The sequence below is a fragment of the Mus caroli genome, chromosome 6 (assembly GCF_900094665.2).
Source record: "Mus caroli chromosome 6, CAROLI_EIJ_v1.1, whole genome shotgun sequence".
Taxonomy (NCBI): Eukaryota; Metazoa; Chordata; class Mammalia; order Rodentia; family Muridae; genus Mus; species Mus caroli.
In genome coordinates this window covers 69,126,135-69,141,138 of record NC_034575.1, presented here as the reverse complement: position 1 = coordinate 69,141,138, position 15,004 = coordinate 69,126,135, and the positions used below count along the sequence as shown (strand labels likewise).

At 48.8% G+C, this 15,004-nt stretch overlaps 1 long non-coding RNA gene across 1 annotated transcript; it reads left to right on the top strand.

The window, feature by feature from the left end:
- Positions 1 to 1,521: 1,521 nt before the first annotated feature.
- On the top strand, positions 1,522 to 14,536 carry LOC115031329. Its single transcript, XR_003836954.1, has 4 exons — positions 1,522 to 1,595; positions 7,862 to 8,006; positions 9,731 to 9,997; positions 12,758 to 14,536. It is a non-coding gene; the product is annotated as an uncharacterized LOC115031329 (long non-coding RNA).
- The last annotated feature ends 468 nt before the right edge of the window (positions 14,537 to 15,004 follow it).

Genomic DNA, 15,004 nt, shown 5'->3' with positions numbered 1-15,004 from the left:
AGGGTCATTTCTGCAGCCCCAGAAGGAGCCCTTCTTTTTTTTTTTTTTTTTAAGATTTATTTATTTATTATATGTAAGTACACTGTAGCTGTCCTCAGACACTCCAGAAGAGGGAGCCAGATCTCGTTACGGATGGTTGTGAGCCACCATGTGGTTGCTGGGATTTGAACTCTGGACCTTCGGAAGAGCAGTCGGGTGCTCTTACCCACTGAGCCATCTCACCAGCCCCAGAAGGAGCCCTTCTAAGTGTCCTCTCTGACCTGCTCTGTTGGCAGAAAGCTTCTCCCCTGAGCAGGCCTGTCTGGTGGCTGCCTCACGCAACTGAGGGGGAGCTGGGAGCTCTGCTCAGAACACAAGACCAAGGAAGGTTAGTTAGTTAGGGTTCCTGGGTCCTCAAGCCTTCATTGCTTGAGGATGGGGTGCTGTCTGGGATGGGTGTGGTGGGTGGGGCCAGCTGTGAGGTCTGGTAACTGAACTGAGCATGCCCGGTAATCAGGGTGGTGGTGGGGGGGAGGGGCAGGAAGATAGGTAAGACAAGACTGACTAAACAAGAGCTGGCTCCAGGGGATCTCAGCAGAGGCAGGCCACTTACCAGGCTAAATTACTGTGCTTCTAAATCCAAGGTCACAAACCACAAAGCAAGGAGTCCTCCTCCCCTGCCGCCCAGGAACAGGTGACGGGGATTAGGTTATAAGGATTAGATTAGTGGTGTTCGACTCCTAACCATTTCCCTCGTGTGTGGACTCGGATGGAAGAAGAGACCAAACCTTTCTTCTCTGGGTCTCTAACTTTGTTTAAGTTCACCTCTAAACTCCCCATGTGATCCCAGGAGAGACTCCTAGCCTCCCTGGGCCACAGTCTCTTTGTCTCTGAGAATGGGGACAACATGCCCATGTCCTGTATGCCCCCAGAAGTGTCGGGAATGGGGAGGACCAAGGAATGGCATCTGTGTGAGCTGGGAGGATGGAGGGGGATGCAGCAGAGACTAGAAACCAAGCATCCCAGGCTAGGGTTGGTGATACCAATAGTGCAGTGGGGAGAACTTTCTAGAATGGGCTCTCTACACATTTCTCCATCTGTGGGCACTGGAAACCTTTACCTTGTACTGTTTTAAAGAGCTGTCCACAGACCACGACGGCACCAGCTTTTGCCTGCCCCATCTCCTCCAGGCTGCCTGGTTGTCAGCACCTGTGCCAGGCGGGCCTCACACCAGTATACTGCCAGGCTCCAGTGGAGAACAGACTCTAAGCTGAGCCTCCTAGAGAACCCGCAGCCTGCTAGGGGCACTATGGCTTCTGGGGAATGTGAGGAACTTGAGAGGCGGCTGGGCCACAGTCATCAGAATTGGTCAAGGATATTTTGCTAGCTCTTGAGCCACAGTTGCCTCACACACTGTGTTTTGAAACTCGCCTTTGCTTTCAGTCTTTGTTCCACTCAAAAAATATTTACCAAGGGCTGACATGGCCTCTGTACAGCTTGCAACTCAGTGACTAAGTAAACATGAAAAGAGTGTGATGAGAACCTAGGAGCTGAGCCGAACAAGGAGCGGTGGCAGGGTGTGCGGGCGCCCTCCCTGAGCTGGATCACTGAAGCCGGTGAGGAGACGGAAGATGATGACCTTGTGGGAAAGTATTTTAGGCAGAAGGTGGAGGACAGAGGACAACCTTGTGTGCTATTACTCAATCACTGCCATCTTTTTTTTTTTTTTGAGACAGTGTTCCCCACTGCTCTGACACTTGTCAATAGGCTAGATTTGCTGGCCCCTGAGATCTGCAGGCATCTTCTGGGATACCAGGTGCTGGCTGCCATGCCTCACTCTGCGGGCTTTGGGAACCCAACTCGGTGCTCACGCTTGGCACTTTGTTGACTAACTCCCCCACTCCACCCCGAGTTTGGATTTTCTTCTGTGTACCACAGGAAGTGCTGTGGGGTCTTAGGGAACTATGTGGATTTGATCGACGTTCCCCAAAGGCTACCTGCCACCCCGCGTGGTCAGAACGATAGAAGCCCATCCAGAATGGTGTTCAGGAGACCGGCTGACTGAGCCAAGAGGGCACTTTAGACAGGGTGAGCAGGTTGTGCTTCGGTAACACACAACCTCTGATTGTAATGACTTACTAAATACTCATTTGCTTTCATGGGTCAGCAGAGGGGTTCTGATCACCTTAGCCACTTAGGGGCTCCAAGGGCAAGTCTTCCTCTTGAACCCAGCTCCCATAATCTGCAGGGCAGGAGGGAGAAAGCTTTGGGATTCACCATCAGATGTGAAGATAGAACCACACAGGCACATCTAACTTCAAAGGAGGGGCAAAAGACCATGCTGAACGAAACCCACTGGATTAATAGCTCAGCACAGGCCATGGGAGTGAAGACGGGGAGGAGGAATGAGGGGAAGGTGTGTTTGAAAATACAATGACTGCTTTAACTGAGAAACTGTATATACAGGACAGAAGGTGGCGAGAGTCTGAGTGACTTCCAGGTTCAGGAGCAGGTGTCAGGTGATCCCCGTAGTGTGAAATGGGTTCACGTCCATTGTAGTAAGGTGGGAATTGGGATAAAAGGTTTGGGCCAGGGCAGGCTCCAGTCTGGCTACTGGCTTTTGCAAATCTAAAGTTCAATGAAGAGGTCTAGGCTGGAAACGAATTTGGGTATCAGCTACAGGCAATGGTTAGGACTTGGACATAGATGGATCTCAGGCCCTTGGGTTGAGTCTGGCCATTTACCGTAGACGCCTCTGGTCCTTGGGACTCAGCCAGGGACTGTATGATGTCACTGGCTTCGTGGGTTTGCTTGCTTGCAGGGAGCAGATGGTCGGACTTCTCACTCAGCACAGTTGTGTGAGCGCAGTCCTGAAACACACTTGTGTGTAAGCATATGTCCTGTGAGTTTTGCTTCTCTCGAGAATACTCTCCCCCCCCCCACAACATTCTTATCGGTTTGCATTTCCACCACCAATATTTAAGATTCCTATTAGCCCATCCCTCACCCACACTAAAAAGTATTGGAAGCCTCAAGGCTGGGATGCTAAAACTTCAACCAGTGCTATGGAAGGGGAGAGATAAGGAAGTAGGCCGAGTGGTTGGGAACTTGGTTTCAGTTAGTGACTAGTATGGAGGTCAAGGGCAAACTGTTTAACATCCATGACGATTGATCTTCATATCTGCAGAGGGGATGAAGGCCACTTTCACTATAGACTCATTAGTGTCAAAAATCAGAGCTGTCTCTAGCTTAAAGGGGCAACCGGTTCATCGGAAGGGCCTCGGGTGGCTCATGGTTTCTGAGGCAGAGAAGGTCACTCAGCCCCAGGAAGGGCCTGGAAAGACAGGTCCAGGATGACCAGTACTGAGACCAAACTTCTGTGCACCGCGGTGCATCCTCTGTGCCTACGGCACTCGGTCCTTAAAATTCCAAATGTCATGTTCCGGGGCTTTTGAGAATGCAATAAAACTAGATGATTAGGCAGAGAGCCTGGAGCGTGGTGAGCTGGGCACCGTTCCACCCTGGCTGGAGCCCTGAGGACGGTCCCAGGTCCAGGGTGTTGTGGCACCTGTTGTGCAGAGAGATGTTCTGTCTGCCAAGTTCCCTCAGCTTTTATGAGAATTATGGTTTCCTCTGGAGACTGACCTTTAGAGGCCAGCAGATGTGGTTCTCTGTCCCTCTCCCACTCCCTGTTCCCTTCCCCTCCCCTCTCTCATTTTCTTTCTCTCTCTCCTCCCCTCCAAGACAGGATTTCTCTGTGTAGCCCTGGGTGTCTTGGACTCACTTTGCAGATCAGGCTACCTCCTGAGTGCTGGGATTAACTTCACAAAAATGATCTTCAGTGCTCATGTCACAATACAGGAGTCAGGCTGGTTAGTTAGATAGTTAGTTAGTCAGTCAGTTAGTTCGTTAGTTAGTTCTTTAGTTTTCTGGAGGATGGCTTTCTTTGATGTTGTTGTTGTTGTTTGAGGCGGGGTTTCTCTGTGTAGCCCTGGCTGTCCTGGAACTCACTTTGTAGACCAGGCTGGCCTCGAACTCAGAAATCTGCCTGCCTCTGCCTCCCAAGTGCTGGGATTAAAGGCGTGCACCATCACGCCCAGCTGGAGGATGGCTTTCATGCCTTTGTTTTGAGAGAGGTTTGATGCAGTTAAACCAAGTCTTCTCCATGCAGGGCCTGTGCTGGAGAAGTGCCTGATGCTACAGACAAATATCTCAGTCCCAGTGTCTCTCTTTTTCGGTCACTTTAATTTGTTTATTCCATAATGAACTTTCACTAGTGGACCTAAGATGACCCACGTAGCTTTTAACAATTAAATTAGCAGAAAAATGAAATAAAAAAAGACTTACACAGTATAAAGTTTTTTCTTTTGAGACAGTGCCTCACATAGAAGACTTGAACCTGATATTTATCTGAGGTTCAATTTGAATTTTCGATCTTTCCACCTCCACATCCTCACTGCTGGGGTTACAGCTATGCACTGCCACATCTGGCCAGACCTTATTTTTAATGATTGAGGTTAACAAGCACGAAGTTGTTTGTCAAATTAACATCAGTTTTTAAAGCTTCCTGGACTTGGATGAGGCTTGGCAGTGAAGCCTGCATCTTCCCTGGCCCCAGACAGAACCTGGAGGGCAGCCCTTGCTTTAGATTAGCCAAATTCAGTTTACATCTCTGGACACTCTTTTTTTCCTTTGAGTTAGCGTTTCATGTATCTCCGGCTGGTCTTGAACTTACTGTGTAGCTAAGAATGATCTCCTAATTGTGCCACCACCTCCAAAGTGTGGGGATAATTGTCATTCACCACTGTCCCCAGTTCTGTTGTGCTGGAGAGCAAACCGAGACCTTCATGCATGCTAAGCGAGCCCTCCACCAACTCACCTACATTCCCAGCACTGGTACTCCTCTGTCTCTGTCTCTCTGTGTCTCTGTCTGTCTCTGTCTCTCTTTCTGTGTCTCTGTCTCTTTCTCTTTGTGTCTCTGTGTTTCTGTCTCTGTCTGTCTCTCTGTCTCTGTCTCTCTGTCTCTGTCTCTCTGTCTGTCTCTCTGTCTCTGTCTCTCTCTCTCTCTCTCTCTCTCTCTCTCTGTGTGTGTGATAGATGTCCTGTGGCTGTATGCAGATGCGGGTCAGGTATATAGGTCATAAATTGACATCTGATGTCTTACTTTGCCAGTCTCCACCTTTTTTGAAACAGGACCTCTCCCTGACACTTAGCTCCTTGATTCAGCTAAGCTTTCTGGTCAATGGTCCCAGGGTCTGCCCATCTCTACCCCTATTCCTCAGGGCAGGGTCCCAGACACAGGCATCCACGCCTGGCTTTTAGATGGCTGCTGGGGATCCTAATTCTCCTGCCTCCACCTCCAAAGTGTGGGGATGATTGCTACTCACTAGGGTCCTCATGCTTGAGCGGCAGGACTCTCTGACTGCGTCATCTGCCTAGCCCTTCCTTATTCTTAGAGGGAACCTGATGATCTCAGCCTCTGCCAGATGTCAGTAGAGACAGTAGCACTGAGAACCCACCTTACTCGGGGAGGCTTCATTTGTGGCCGGCTAAACCTGTGGAGAGATCCCCAGTGTTTTTACTCTGTGAGACGATCTTCCTTAAACAGAATCTAGACACCTGCATCTCCTGGTTCATGTTCAGGATTTTGAGCCCACTGTGTGTGATGCAGAGTGTCAGCTGGAGCAGTGACTTAGCTAACATGAGAACACCAGGGGCACTGGTTTCTGGAGTTGCCATGGGAACCAGTTTCATGGTAGGCTGGTTCAGCAGTGGGCTCCTGGCCATTTTCTGGAAGCCCACCTAATGCCTGTTTTTCTAGAGCTTTCTAATATTTCCTGCCAGACTGAGGATTGAACTCAGGGCTTCTTCATGCATAGTACAAAGTGTCCTATCACTGACCTACAATTCGGCCGTTTAGTAGGTCATAATAGAACCACTTCTCCTTCAGCTAGAGTTGCTTCTGTTGTCTTCAACCCATAAACCATAAACATCCCCTCCGTGTTGGAGGATGAGCCTGAGAAGGGGTGTTGTGAGCTGAGGGTCCATGGGGAGTTGTCTAGTGTGACATAACCCTACTGGGATGCTTTGAAGATGAATCATAGGTACATGTCTAACGAAACTGTGTCATTATAAGTTCCCAGTGAATAGCTGAGGGGGCTATGATGAACTGCTGCATTCTGTCCCTTGAGTAGCTCTGAGATTTCCAATGGTGGCTTTTTGTTGAAACTTATCTCCCATACTGGACCAAAGGCTGCTATAGTGCATCTTCTTAAGGGTTTGGTAGGACCAAGAACTGACCAGGGGTTTCAGAGACTCGAAGAAGAGCAGAAGCCAGGTTGGGGACGGCAGAGCAGACACAGGCATAAATCTTAGATTCTTTGTATCATTACAAAAATTGTCACCTCCCTTACTGTCATGGTACCTGCCTTCAGGAGCCTCTTCAGGTCAGTTTTTTTTTTTTTTTTTTTTTTTTAATGATGTAACTACCCTTCCTCTGTGTTCGCAGTGCTTAGTTAATCATTTCTGCACAATTCACACCACTCGCACGCACACATGCACATGCACACACATGCACACATGCATATGCACAAGTCTTGCTGATGCTCCCTCTGGCTGTCAGCATGCTAACAACAAAACCCAGGAGGCACGAGAAGCAGCCTTGAGTGCTGTAGGTCCCACATGCTGGGGTTCTTGCCTTCTGTCCTGCAGACTGCAGGCTTTCCCTACTATGGAGCAAGCTAAGAGCCTTAGAACTGAAATGCGGATCATTCAGATGGTTTCCCCGTCTTCCCCTCCTCCGTCATCCTCATTTCTTTTCCTTCTCATTCTCCATTTCTCCTCTTTCTCTTTCTGCCCGGTTCTCCCCTTCTTCTGCCCCCTTGCTCTCACACTCGCTCATTCTCTCCACCTCCCTCTGCTTCTAGTTTTTCTTTTTCTTTTTTCCTCCACCAGGATTAGCAAAACAAAAACCCATCCAAGCCAAAAACCCTTAAATCAGACAAACCAGCAGGGATTTTTCTGAAGTGCTAGGTTGGCTTCTTTGCCACTTCTGTTTGATGTCTGTCAGTCCAGCTGTGCAGAAGGATGGAGCAGATCTTCTTTGATGAGGAAGAATGAATATACACCAGAGCCAATGATACGTAAAGGACCAGTGTCAAAGACCTTTCCCTAGGTGTCAACCACTTTGCACAGGCGCACGATCCTGTGTGAATGTGGAGGCCTGACGCCTCTTGTGTGATTCCTTGAGGAACTCTGCTTTGACAGGGTCTCTCACCCAGACCTGGGGCTTGCCACCTGCTCCCTGGCTGGCCAGTGAGCTCCAGTAATGTGCTTGTCTCTGTCCCCTAGCTCTGGGATTACAAGCGTGTACCATCTTGTCCATCTTTTTATATGGGTTAGATTCAAAGTCAGGTGCTTATGCACATCTTCACACTCTACCCACCTCACTCCTTTGATCTGTGAGTGACAGGCAGCACAGCTGTCCTCACGCTGGCCGTGGAAGCGATGCTGGAAAGCTTGCTGCAGTCAGTGTGGCCACTGAGGATTATGCAGAGTATTAAACAACAAGGCAAATGTATTTTGGTGGGAACGTGCGGGAAATTTTTAGAAAGCGAACTGTTATTGAGCCAGGTGCATGCTAGGACTTAGGAGGCGGAAGCAGGAGTTTCAGGGGTTTAAGATCTTCCTCACAGAAGTCCTTAGGAAGTGTCACCAGCAAGCCTTGCAACATCAATGGCTGCACTGTCATTGGGCCACAGTGAATTTGCAGCAGGTCTTAGTTAGAAGGCGGCTGCTTACTACAGCTCACCTCTAGCTCCCGGGTGGGAGTGGGATGCTTCATCAGGGGTGAACAGAGTTCTTACCAAGTCCGCTTTCTCAGAGGGCACTGCAGGGACTTCACCAGCACAATGATGAGACCATTCAGCTACATACCAAACTGGAAGGCTGGGGATGGAGCACAAGCCTTACCTCCACACCAGATAGAAGCCAGCTTGGTCTACACAGCAGACTCTAGGCTGGCTCGGGTATGTAGTAAGATCTGTTGGGGGAGGGGGTAGTGCTGGGCTACATTCCCTGGAACCTGTCTCTTCTATCTCTGGGTAGAGTGGCTAGCTGAGACAGTGGCCATCATGCATATAGCCATGGTAAGTGCCTGGCGGCTTCCCTAGGCTGTGCCTTCATTGTCATCCTGGGTTCTGCGGCTGGGCCGCCCTATCCTTCCTGTTTCCTGGCTCTCTTTCTAGGCTTTGTTTCTTGCTTTGGTAGAGCACACCCTCCAGTAGCTTCTAGAAAAAGGGTGGCCACTAGGTCAATTTTGGGGGAACTTGCTTATCTGAAAATGCCCTTTAATTCTATTTTATTGGCAGTTGGCTGGGCATATGGTCTAGACTGGAGATAATCTTTCTTGCAAAGTCGCTTCATTGTCTCCTTGCTCAGAGTGGCTGCTGGGCAGCCAGACACTGATCTGCAGGGAGTCTATGTCGCGTGTTCTCTTCCCTCTGGAGTGTGTTGAATCAAACCATCCCCATCTTCCAGGGTCCTGAAATCTCACAGCACTGCGCCTGAGTTACGTGTGTTTTTACTCACCTTTTCTGGGTGCACGGAAGCCTTTTCATCTAAAAATGCACAGACTTCAATTTCTGAATCCCATTTTTAACTGTTTTTATTGATTTCTTCCTTTTTCCCTCTTATATCCTAGAATGAAAAATGATTGACTTGGGTGTTGCCTTCCTGGATTCTGTCTGTTTTCATTCCTCCTCCTCTTCTTCCTCCTCCTCCTTCTTTTCTGTTTTCATTGTTTAGCTTAAAAATTTAGGTCTCTGTGTATTATACATGCATGTGCACATATGTGTACCACTTCATGTGCATTACCGTGTAGAAACTAGAGGATGTCATGTTCTGTTACTCTCTGCTTTATTCCTGCAAGACGCAGTCTTTCACTGAACCTGGAGCTAAAACAGCAGCCAGCAAAACGTACTATACTTCTACAATACACATAAACCATTGTCTACACAGCAATCCTCCTGCCTCTGTCCTCTACCATAGTGGAGATGCAGACCCATATGTTCATGCCCAGTTGTTTTTTTGTGTGGGTGTTGAGGATTTAAACTTAGGTCTTCATGCTTACAAAGCAAGATCTTTTACCCACGGAGCCATCTCCCTAGTCCATCATTTTGTTTTTCTGAGGCCAGGTCTCACAGTGTAGCTCAAACTGTCTGAAAACTGTGATCCTCCTGCTTCTGCATTCTGAGTGCTGGGATTACAGGTGTGTGTTGCAATTCCCTGCGTCCCCCCCCCCCCAACAAGTCAACAGAAAGGATGTTATGTGGAAGAAAGACAGGAACCAATGGGACTGGGGCTCATGGGCGGGGACTGAAAGGGCAGATGTGAGTCAAGTTCAACATGTGTATATGAAAATGTCACCACAGAACTCATTGCTTTGTATGCTAGCTGGGATTGCTGGCTTTAAATGTTTAAACTGTTATAATTTAGAATCACCTGAGCAGGAAGCCTTGGAGGGATTGTTTTGATTGCCTTAATTGATGCTGGGTGACCACCCCCAAGTGTGGGCCCCATCTTCTGGAAGCAGCCAGATAAGAGGAGGGGAAAAGAAGGAGGAGGAGGAGGAGGAGGAGGAGGAGGAGAAGGAGAAGGAGAAGGAGAAGGAGAAGGAGAAGAAGAAGTAGTAGTGTTTTTATCTTTTGGTTCCCGGCTTCCCTCTTGCTGCCAAGTTGATTTCCCCATCCAGGCTGCCGCTGTCTCTGTCAGTGACTCCAAAACCAGTATTCCCAGGCTTCTAACACAGTGTGAAGACCAGGAACCATGGAGACATCCAGCTTCAAGGACAGAATGACAACTGTGTTCTCAGCCTCTCTGGGAACGCTGGCTAATGCACTAACTGAAAAAAATAATAAGAATCAATAAATACAAGGATTTGAATCACAGCAATATTGAGAATCGCCGAAAGAGTGAAACTCAGAGGACAACCGATGTTACACGCAAGAGGATGGTTTTGGTAGGTAGCCTAAAGAGACACAGTGTGACCTCAGTGCTTAAAATAACTAGGTATAAAGCCAGGCATGGTGATGCATGCCTGTAACTCAGCACGTGGGGGAGGGGTGGGGGTAGGATAGGAACTCAACTAGAGACCCTGTATCAAAAACAAAACAAACAAAAACAAAAAACAAAAGAGGGGCTAAAGAGACTCCATTGGCAAACTGCTTGCCTTCTAGGTGTGAGGATCTGAGTTTGAGTCCTAGTACACACACACATGATTAAATATGTATTAAATTATACGCTTAAATATGTTAATTAAATATACTTTATATTAATATATTAAATATGTGCATTTAGAGCCAGGCATGATGGCACATAACTGTAATTCCAAAACTGGGAAGGCAGAGACAGGAGGATTCCTGGAGCTTGGAAGCCAGCTGATCTTTCACAATTGAACTCCAGATTCTGTGAGAGACCCTGTCTCAAGAAAAAAAAATGTGGAGAATGATTGAGGGAGACATCTAACATCAACCTACGGCCTACACACACACACACACACACACACGCACGCATGCATGTACAGGCATACGCAGACAGACATGTACACACACATATCATATTCACCTTCAAACAAAACAAACTAGATGTATGTTTAGAGAAAACAGGAAAGAAATCCATCAAACAACCCTTGGTGCTTGTCGCAGGGTGCTGGGTGCCTTGTCTGAGCATGCTCTCTGGGGAGGCTGAGATGTGCTCTTCGTGCTAAGGGCCGGGGGCTGCTCACGGTCACCTACCAGGTGAATGATTATATTATGAGTGGGTTTGGCCCTCTCTAGACTTTCTGTACATTCTAAAATTTCTATAGCAAATGTATACTTTTATAATCACAAGCAAAAATGTTTAATAAGGAAAACTTGAGAAAAGGAAGGGACACACTACAGAAGTGGGGCCTGCCCTGAATGGACCCCACTCTCCTCCAGGTAGTGAGGGCAGCGACGAGTGATATGAGCCAACTTCTTCCTCCTAACACTATGCCATCCCAAGTCAGCCAAGGTTTGGGTTTTCAGACCACCCAAGGACCAAAGCCCTGGCACCTGGCCCACCAAGAACTGGTGTGAGGAGGTCCTGGGCATTGTGTGTGTGTTCCACTCTGTCTCTGAGCTAGGCACACACCTGCCATCAGATGTTGCTTATGTAGAATTTCAGGGAACTATTGTGCTCCTAATTATCCCCCGGAGTGATTCACTGTCAACATGGAGAGGCAGGGGTGAACTGGGGAGTCATGTGGGAAGGGAATGCTTGTCACTTACCGTCACTGCCACCTGGAGATGGCGACTGTGCACTGGGGAAGGATGCAATTCTGCACCAGCTTCCCCCCTAGTCCCACTGCTCCCCATTAATACGTTTTTATGTGATTATAAAAGTGATTATGCCTGTAAGGTGAGTGAGCCCCTCCCTCTCAGTGATTATGTTTAATATAGAAGTTTTAGACTGTACAGAGAAATCTTAATTTTTTAAATTTGCATTTATCTATGTATTATGTTGAGTGGTTGGGTGTGCACATGAGTAGAGCAAAGAGGACAACCCACAGGAGCCAGTTCTCTTCCTTCTTCCAAGTGGGTACCAGGGGGTCCAACACAGGTCGTCAGGTTTGATGGCAAGTGCTTTTACCCGGGAAGCCAGCTCACTTGTGCCCTACACAGGAAAGCCTCTAGAAGCATGTCGCACTTACCCATAATACTTTTCACCCCTTCACCCAGCACCACCGAGCAGCCTCCAGGTCCTATGTACAGAACAGAGACAAGATATCTCATCTCGGCTCTGCAGACATCAGGCACTGGGGCTAGGGATGCAGTGCAGTGGTGGTGTAAGTGTCTGGCATGCACGGGTTTGGGTTGAAGTTCTAGTACTGCAGGGAAAGAGTGAGATTTCGTGTGGGCAGAGGCACCCTAATGACAGAGGGGGATGAAACATGGGCATCTCCGAGGATGTCTTTGTTTTAATTGTAGCAATGGGGGCTGGGGAAGTAGCTTAGTTGGCTGTGTTTGTCTAACATAAATGAGGTCCTGGGTTTGATCCCCAGCACTGCATAAACAGGGCGCAGTGGTGCATGGCCATAATCCCAGCACTCCGGAGATGGGGGCGTTAAGGGTCAAAAGGTCAAGGGCATCCCTAGCTTCATAGTGAGTTTGAGGCCAGCCTAACCTGCAACTGCCTAGCAATAGCTAGCGTGTGAATATTTAGGATTTATTAAACAGCTTCCATGCAGTCTCCTTTAATCTACACAGCAACCATAGGAGTAGTAGCCATCTTTATTTTGCCGATGAGAAACGGATGCTTAGGAAGGTGAAGGAGGTCACTGAATATCATCCTGAGTCACACTGCAAAAAAAAAAAAAAAAAAAAAAAAAAAAAAAAAAAAAAAGGAAGGCCCTGAATGGCCTTCTCTTTGCTTCCCCTAGTCCCCCATTTGAACCCGGCAGCAGAGGTGAACTCTAAAGGCTTGCTGCAGACTCAGGCAGCCTCAGCTCAGCTACTAGGAGACCAGCAGCCACTAGGCGGCAGCAGAGGTCTGCGTTGCAGGGCTGCTCTGTCCCCAGCTGACTGCGGGCTCTGGTTGGCTGCGTCGGGGTCAAAGCCTGAGCCTCTGATGGCCAAGAATAGCAAGAGGCTGTAATTCACGTGGGTAGATGCCTTCCCAGGTTTCGAAAGCCCCTCGCGTCATCTCTGTCATTTCATAATCTCGCTCACAGGTTACTTTTTCCGTCTGCTTCAAACAGGTTTGGCGTGGGCCAGATCCGCAAGCTTCCCTGAGATGGTATGTTAGATGCTGACTGGGGCCTGGAGCCACAGATATCAGTGAAATAAAAAGACCTATGGCACGCCCCTGGGGGAGACGGACACCTAAACCAACAGCCAAGGTACAGTGTTAGAAAGTCCAACGACAGACTGTTGAGATTTCATTCCCGCACAACGTTGGGGAAAGAAGAGCGGAATTATTATTACAGGCTGGCTCCGAGGTGCCCCCAGATCCCGTGTCTGTTTGTGGATGTCCTTGTTATACTTGATCTGAGTACCAAAGTTGAGCTGCAATGGGTGTTCTCTTTAAAATGGGCCATGGCAGAGAAAGAGGCCCATGCTAAAAGCTGTTGGGTAAGGAGCCCCAGGTTGAAGAGCAGCAGGTAGCACGAGTGGGTGAAGCATCTAGAGATGGGGCTGGGGATATGACTCAGTTGGTAGAGTGTAGCCTGCCTGCGTGGCTGAAGGCCTGGGTTTGAGCTTTAGCACCCCATAAACTGAGCATGGTGATGCTCACCTGCAATCCCAGCATGCAAAAGGATCAACAGAAGAGTTCAAGGCCATCCTCAGCTATTTCGATAGATAAGGAGGGTACATAAGCTACACGAGACCCTGTCTAAAACGGAACGAAACAACAAACAAGGGCCAGGAACACGGGGATAGGTAAAGGGATTTCCAGGCAAGCTTAAAGACTGAACTTTGGATTCTCAACACATATTTAAATACTGCTTGCTGGGCATGGTGGCCTTCCTGTAACTGCAGGGCTCAGGAGATGGACACAGAGGATTCCTGGGGTAACCTGGTTAGCTGAACCAGCAAGCTCTGGGGTGAGATGAGACCCTGACTCAGTATAAAAGGTAGGAAGTGATTGTGAAAGACAACTCAACGTCAATGACACACACACACACACACACACACACACACACACACAAATCTGGGAAAGCTGTGGCAGGCATCCAGCAGGAGATGGCAAAGACAGGGCGGTGGCAAGGATTACACATCCAGTGTCCAGGTCAGCCTTGCTTGCATTCTTTGCTGCAGACCCACAGCCGATCCAGTCCTTCTCCAGCAAGGATATCAGAAGTGTGCCCCTGCCTGGGTTCTTTCCCCAGCACAGGGACCGAGGCTCTTACACTTTTCCCAGCCAGGACTGCCCCAGCTGGATTCCTGGTCTCCTCTCAATTCCCTATTCTATCTCCCCACATGAAGTCTGGAACAGCCCTGGCTAGATGAGGTAACTCCTCCACACCTGCCCTCCTCATTCTTGGCTGAAACCCTGTGTGGTCTGTGAAGCTCTGGGCATGCCCAGGACTGGCCCAGAAGGGGACGGAGTGTGGGGATGGAGGCATCACTGGAGATGCTGCCATGTCTCCACATGCTCACTGTAGCCCAGCAACCTTTGGGACTGCCCACTTCTCGGGCATCATTAACAGGTGTGTCCCAGAACCAGACAGTTGCTAGTGTCATATGCGTGGGTCACCTCTGCTATGCCAATAGTTAATTTTAGCACCAGCCACTTCTCTTTGGGCATGCTAGTCCAAGAGGGTGATGTTAGGCGTCTACCCGCAAAGTTCATCCTGAGGTAGTCAATCACAAGGGAGAGAGGTGGGGCTGGCCCTGGGCTCACGTGCTATGGCCACACCTCAAGCAGAGCACTTTACAAATCTTTTAGGTTTTTCCTTTTCTTCCTCTTTTCCATCCTCTTTTCCCCCCCTTTCAATCCCCCTACCTCTTAATAAATATTTTTATTTTATTTTTAATTGTGTTTGTGTTCGGGTGTATATGTAGGTAGATGCACATGAAATGTAGATACCTGCAGAGGGCAGAGGTATTGGTCAGACACACTGGAGCTGAACTTATAGGCTGTGTGAGCAGTCTAACATGAATTCTGAAGTCAGACTCATGTTCTCTGGGGGGAAGAGTTACACACTCTCAACTGCTGAGCCAGCTCTCCGGTCCACCCCTTCCCTCCAACCCCCACTTTTTTGTGGGGTTCAGTGGTGTGGGAGGGTGAGACAGAGTCTCACTCTGCAGTCTTGGCTGACCTGGACCTGGAACTCACTACATAGACCAGGCTGGCCTTCAACTCTTACAGATCTGCCTGCCTCTACCTCCCCAGTGCTGAGACGAAAGGTGTAGTCTCAGCACCACACCCAGCCCCCAGCCCTTGTGTTCCTGGGGGCTGGAGAGCGTCTCAGAGGTTAACAGCACACACTTGCTGCTTTTGC